The sequence below is a fragment of the Odocoileus virginianus genome, chromosome 11 (assembly GCF_023699985.2).
Source record: "Odocoileus virginianus isolate 20LAN1187 ecotype Illinois chromosome 11, Ovbor_1.2, whole genome shotgun sequence".
NCBI lineage: Eukaryota > Metazoa > Chordata > Mammalia > Artiodactyla > Cervidae > Odocoileus > Odocoileus virginianus.
The window spans coordinates 51,803,795-51,810,648 of record NC_069684.1 but is presented as its reverse complement, the minus strand read 5'-3'; the positions used below and the strand labels follow the sequence as shown (position 1 = coordinate 51,810,648).

The following is a 6,854-nucleotide window of genomic DNA, read 5'->3' as shown; positions in this document are numbered from 1 at the left end:
CCTTGGTATCCTCAGAGGATTGTTTCCAGGATGGATACCTAAATCCATGGATGTTCAAGCCCCTTATATAAAATGGTGTAGTATTTGCATATATACTACTACACTCGTCTTCCCGCATACTTTACATCATCTCTAGATTACTTACAATAACTTGGTTGTTGGTCGTCCAGTTGTTAAGTCACATCTAACTCTTTACTGCCCCATGGACTGTAGCCTGCTAGGCTCCTCTGTCTGTGGGATTTTCCAGGCAAGAGTACTGGAGTAGGTTGCCATTTCCTTCCCCAGGGCCTCTTCCCAGGCCCAGGGATCAAACACACGTCTTCCACGTTGCAGGTGAATTCTTTACCATCGAGTCACCAGAGAAACCCTTTACAATACCTAATACAATGTAGATGATAGGTAAATAGAAGCTTCAAGCAGCAAATTCAAGTTTTGCTTTGGGGAACTTTCTGGAATTTTTTTTCTTTCCAAGTATTTTCCATCTGCTGTTAGCTGAATCTGCAGATAAGGAATCTGCAGATACAGAAGGCTAACTTCACTCAACTCTGGACAAACGCTGTTCTAAGTACTTTGTTCATATTCTCTCTCACATCCCTGAGTGTATTCATGCACATCTGACAGCTGAGAAAATGTTCAGGGCGGCTGTAAATAATACCGATGATAATAATAATGTCAGTGATAGCTGACTCTCATTGAGCACAATCTATGCGTCAGGCATTGTCTAAATGATATAAACACGTTATTTCACTTAACCCCACAACAACCCTATGAAGTAGCTGTTTTGAAGATAAGGAAACTGATAAAGAGCTGTGATGTGGCGGTTCTCACAGCAAGTGAGTGAATGAAAATAAACAGGCACTAAGAAGGTGGGTGCAATCAACAAAAATAGAAAATCATTTCCATCCCCTTCTTGAACGGGGTCCATCTCCAAAACAGAGGTGAGTGGCTATGAATGGGTTTGGGCCCCAGCGCCCCCCAGAGATTGCTCCCCAAGTCACCTCCTCCCACCTCCTCCCACCTCCTCCCAGGCTGGCACAGCAGCCAACCTGGAGCTGTAGCTCTTCAGATGATAAGGGCTCTGGGAATGGCTTGGAGGAGGAGAGTTAATTAGTTCACAGCAAGCAGAGCAGGAGCCTGATTACTCCCACCGCAGGGAGTTGATGGCATGTGATAAAGGCTAAGCCAGCCCCCAAGAAGTTCAGCCCTTCTGCACCTGCACAGACCGAAGAACAGGGGACCTCCTCTTCTTCCCCCAGAGACCAGAGTCACCATCCAGAACAAAGTGGGATTAAAGAAGCCTCTGTCCAAGTTGCACCTGGCCCACCCCACCGCACCCTGCCTTGACGGGATTACAGGGTGACTGTCAGCGATCTTGTGGGTCTGACCTCACTGTAATGGAGCTTAGGATACACAGAAGGCTGGCCTGTCCAGCAAGGTACCCAGCCTTCTGTCTCTGTTCTGTTGCCTGTGTACTGAGAGACTCCTTTGGGCTTTCTAAGGTTACACGGCCAGCCGTGCAACAGGAAGAGCTCAGGTGTGAAGGAAAAGAGTCTAGTTTCAAATCTTGACTTTTTCTTTTTTTTTTTTTCCATTTATTTTTATTAGTTGGAGGCTAATTACTTTACATCATTACAGTAGTTTTTGTCATACACTGAAATGAATTAGCCATGGATTTACATGTATTCCCCATCCCAGTCCCCCCTCCCACCTCCCTCTCCACCCTATCCCTCTGGGTCTTCCCAGTGCACCAGGCCCGAGCACTTGTCTCATGCACCCAACCTGGGCTGGTGATCTGTTTCACCCTAGATAATATACATGTTTCAATGCTGTTCTCTTGAAACATCCCACCCTCGCCTTCTCCCAGAGTCCACAAGTCTGTTCTATACATCTGAGCAAATCTTGACTTTTTCATTGACTAGCTGTGTGACCTTGGTTGAATTTCTTAACCTCTCTGAACATCAGTTTTCTTTAAAAATAAATAAATAACATGGAAAGAAAGCTTACCTAACATATTAAATAATAGGATAGCATATATAACTTGCCCAAAACAATCTTACACAAAAAATACTACTTTCCTTCCCTATCTGTAAAATGGAACTAGTCTCACCTGCCTGTCCCCACCTTACAGAGACTGGTGCCAGTGAAGTGAGGTGTCGAATGTGAAGATATTCTGTGACCTAGATCTCTACGGAGTACAGCTTCCTCCATCATTCTTCCAGCAAAAGTGCGACATTGACTTCCCAGCACTGGCTGGGCTCCGGTGGCGTGTGTCAGTGATTTAGGGCCTGGCGTGATGATTTTGCCAGTCAGCGCCATAGCAGAGAGGAATTGACACTCACAGCTTACACTCCAGTCTGCCTGATGGTCAGTGAGCCGCCTCAGTGTTAAGTTGCTTCAGTTGTGTCCAACTCTTTGTGACCCTATGGACTATAGCCCAGCAGGCTCCTCTCTCCAGGGAATTCTCCAGGCAAGAATACTGGAGTGGGTTGTCCTGCCCTTCTCCAGGGGATCCTCCTGATCCAGGAATCAAACCTGTGTCTCTTATGATTCCTGCATTGGCAGGTGGGTTCTTTACCACTAATGCCATTTGGGAAGCCCAAGCAAGCCTCCTCTAGCTCCGATAGAACTCAGGAGAGGGGAGGCAACACCCCCATGCCCTTCGGGGAAGGCCTCAGGAGGACAGCACAGGAGACGAGAGGTCAGAGTACAGAGTCGATGAACCAGACAGGAGCAGAAGGGAATGGCTCTCTGAAGACCTCCTACCAGAGACGGCTGCAGACTGAGCCTCCCAGCAGCCTGTGATGGGAGGATGCAGGGCCAGCCCGAGGGCTCCAGGGAGGCTCTAGGGGGATCATGCCTCTCACCTGGTGCGGCAGTACCTGGGGAGGCTGAGATCCAGGGAACAGGTCCTGGGATGCTGGTGAACACCTAAGAGGGTCCAGGTGTGAAGACAGGGCTGTGCTGGGGGCTGTTGAACAGGATGGTGGACAGGGTGGGTGGGTGGGAAGGAGACTGGATGGAATGGGTAGCCTATCCCTTCTCCAGGGGATCTTCCCAATCCAGGAATCCAACCAGGGTCTCCTGCATTGCAAGCGGATTCTTTACCAGCTGAGCTACAGTGGAAGCCCTCAAAGCACACAGCAGGAACAGGAAAGACAGAGGGCGTGAGGCAGTGAAGGAGCAAACTAAGAAAGCCACACCCATCTCGTGATCTTCCCGATCTTTTTTTTACCTTTTATTTTGTATCGGGGTATAGTCCATTAACAATGTTGTGATAGTTTGGGGTGAACAGTGAAGGGACTCAGCCGTACATCTCCCCCAAGCTCCCCTCCCATCCAGGCTGCCACATAACACTAGCAGAGTTCCCTGTGCTATACAGTAGGTCCTTGTTGGTTATCCGCTTTAAATACAGCAGTGCGTACTGACACCACCACAACCTTGGGCAAAGGCGCTCACCCTACCCTCTCAGCCTCCTTTCCACACTAGAAAGCCCAAGAAAACACAGTAATTACCTGCTTCCATTTCTGAAGGTCTTTAAGTGATTAACATTGTGGGGATGGCTTTGAACTTCTCAGATAGGAGCTGCTATGGAAATATTATTATTGTTTTAAGAAATAATACGTCTCCCATTGCTGGCTGTTGCTAAAGGGTCTGTTACCTTATCATTGGGGTAAATGTTTGTGAGCTGATTAATTACAACTCCATTTTTCAGACTGTTTAATTTAGATGTTAATAAATTCAATGCTTTTATCCACTTATTGTCCCAGATAATATCCTTTGGGAATAACTTCTCATTTATGATAGTGACCTGAGCAAGGAGGCTCATAAACTGTATTAGGAATGCCTTCAATATGAAATGGTGAAAACTGCATTATGAATACAGTTCTCTTGCAAGCTTCCAAACGATCAGAACCACGACCCAGCCCAAACTCCACCATTAAGTTGAATTAACATTCCTGTAAGAACTGTGTAATGCTTGCACAGTCTGATTTTCTGTTTAATTTCTCAACCCAAGCATACTGACTTTTCCATTTAATTGACTTTGCCTCAATCTTTATTCAAAGGGAGAAAAAAAAGATACGGAAGAGAGAAAATGATTTCCATTATATCCCTCTGCCCTTCCCCTCTCTGCTGCCTCCACCCCACACCCCAGGCTGAGAGGCACCTGGGAGGAGAGGCACAGCCCATGGGCGTCAGGAGACACGGGGACCTGCACTGGAGGCAGGGAGAGGCCGCATCTCTGTCTCATGTGACATCGAACACCCTTTCTCAGGACGAAGGTATCTGGAGATGACACCCAGGACCACAGGCATTCAGAGATTTGGGGGAAGGGAGGGCTCTTGCCCCTCCAGGAGAGTCAGCTCCCAGCCCTGCTCGAAACCCCAGCCAGCAGTCTCTCTGGGTCTTGGGGCTCCATCTTGGGGTCACATGGGCATGCTAAGTCACTTCAGTCATATTCAACTTTTGGCAACACTATGGACTGCAGACCACCAGGCTCCCCTGTCCATGGAATTCTCCAGGCAAGAACACTAGAGTGGGTTGCCATAGCCTCCTCCAGGGGATCTTCCCAACCCAGGGATTGAACCTGGGTCTCCTGCATTGGCAGCTGGGTTCTCTACCACTAGCGCCATCTGGGAAACCCCTGGAGCCACACAGCATCACAGAACTGCTCCAGGCATTCACCACGGGATGTTGTTGCTTAGTTGCTAAGTTGAGTCCTACTCTTTTGTGTCCCTATAGACTGCAGCCGGCCAGGTTCCTCTGTCCATGGGATTCTCCAGGCAAGAATAGTGGAGTGGGTTACCATTTCCTACTCCAGGGGTTCTTCGTGACACAGGGGTCGAATATGCATCTCCTGCATTGGCAAGCAGGTTCTTTACCACTGAGCCACCAGGGTGTAATCTTTCTCTTGAAAAAGTCCTTTTGAAGAGGACACCACCGGTCCTCTGGACATCACAGTCCAGCCCCTAAACTCTGCAGGGAGCCGTAGCCTGTTCCCTGTCCTCCCCATCTTCCCCACCCTCCCCCCCATCTTCTCCACCCTGCTCCTCCCTTTCTGTCCCTCCCTCCCTCACCTGCTCTCACTCACCCAGCAGGCTCTCCTCCGTCCAAGTTTGGTTTCACACACGCAGTAGACCATCCTTGTCTAAATACTAGTAAAGATCACCAATCAGTCCTCAGTTATCTGCATGGTGATCAAAGGCAGCAAAACCAGCAAATCCAGAACCACAGACACTGCCGTTTGGAATGTGGTAGATGGTTTCATAAGCTACAGCTCCCCAGCATGGCTCAGCTAGTTACTGTTCAAATGACCCTCACTCTGCAGGCAGGGTCCCTGGTGTGAGGTGAGTTCTATATGGGGCCGAACAAGCCCCACAGTCCCCTGACAAAGCGCCACAGTCTCTGGCAGGCCTGGAGGCGGCTCCGCCTGGCTAAGCCTTTCCTCTGGTCTCGCTTTACTTGGGAGGCACAAATGGCACCAAAGGACTCAAGATGGGTGGATGGAAAGACTTTTCTTCAAAAGGGAGCAGCCTGGTCAGAGCGTATGCTGAGAAGAGAGATGCAAAAATAACCCCCCTGGATCCAAGCACTGAACAAGCAGTCAGCATGCTTTGGAGCAGACAGCTCTGAATCCCCATCACGGGGTAGCTTCCCTCTAGCTGTGTGTACAGAGTCTGCTTCCTCATGTCCGTGTCCCACAGCAACCCCCTCACCTCAGCACCTTATCATGTCACATCGGAGTCCCAGCCTCCCAGCTCACGGCCTCCCATTTCCCTTCTGTTACTGACCTGGGTCCTGGGACTCTTCAATCAATAGAAATCGATAAGAGTCCAAAAGAGAAATTCAGGCAAGGCTTTTACTGGGACTCATGCTACAGCAGGAGGGAATGAAAACTAGTAACAGGTGCCCTTGCCCACTCCCTGGGGGATGGGGGGGGGGCGTGCCAGCTGGTTCCTTAAATGGGGTAACAGCAGGCACAGGGCTGGGCAGGGGGCTGGTCTGCCCATCCCCGTAGTGGTGCAACATGCAAGGATCACGCACAGTCCCCCGTTTTTCTCTTGGCAGCTCAGAAGTGGCAGTTGGTTTGTGGCCTTTTTGTATCTTACTGCTTATAGTTGTCCCAACTGAGCATGCGTGCAGTTATTTTCAGTCCCTTGTAGTTTCTTCGTATTCTGTTGCCGGAGGAGAGGTTTGTCTAGGTGCAAGGACTCTGGTAAAGGGTCCCAAGTCTCAGGTCCCAGCCTGTCTCCCTTCCCCTCCCATGGCTATATCCACAGAACCCGATACAGGGCAGAGATAGTTCACTTATGTTTCTCTGCTCTCACCAAAGCAGACAAACCTGGCTGCACCAAGGTGAGAGGTGGTATAGCAAGTGATTAAGCCTGAAGCCTGGCCCTGCCGTCTTCCAGCCAGGTGACCATGGGCGATGAACACACCTCCTCTATACTTCAGTGTTCTCCCCTATAAAGTGAAAGTGGAAGTGTTAATCACTAAGTCATGCCCAACTCATTGTGACCTCATGAACTGCAGCCCAACAGGCTCCTCTGTACTTTTCCAGGCAAGAATACTGGAATGAGTGGGTAGCCATTCCCTTCTCCAGGTGATCTTCCTGATCCAGAGGTTGAACCCAGTCCCCTGCATTGGCAGGCGGATTCTTTACCATCTGAACTACCAGAGAAGCTCCCCCCTCTATAAAATGAGGCCAAAAATAATGGATTGCTTTTGTATGAATTAAGTGAATCAACATATGTATAAATTGCTTAGAACATTGTCTGACACAAAAGTGCTATGTGTTTGCAAGTATCGTTAGTAAGATGTTTAACCCCTTGAGAGCAGGGGCTGTACCCTGCATC

General features: G+C 49.1%; 1 long non-coding RNA gene across 1 annotated transcript; it reads right to left on the bottom strand.

Moving 5' to 3' along the window:
• Window positions 1–5,843: 5,843 nt before the first annotated feature.
• LOC139037384 (uncharacterized) lies at window positions 5,844–6,447 on the bottom strand. The gene is made up of 2 exons (XR_011490157.1): window positions 6,341–6,447; window positions 5,844–6,173 (listed from the first exon to the last, which is right to left on the bottom strand). It is a non-coding gene; the product is annotated as an uncharacterized lncRNA (long non-coding RNA).
• Window positions 6,448–6,854: the final 407 nt, after the last annotated feature.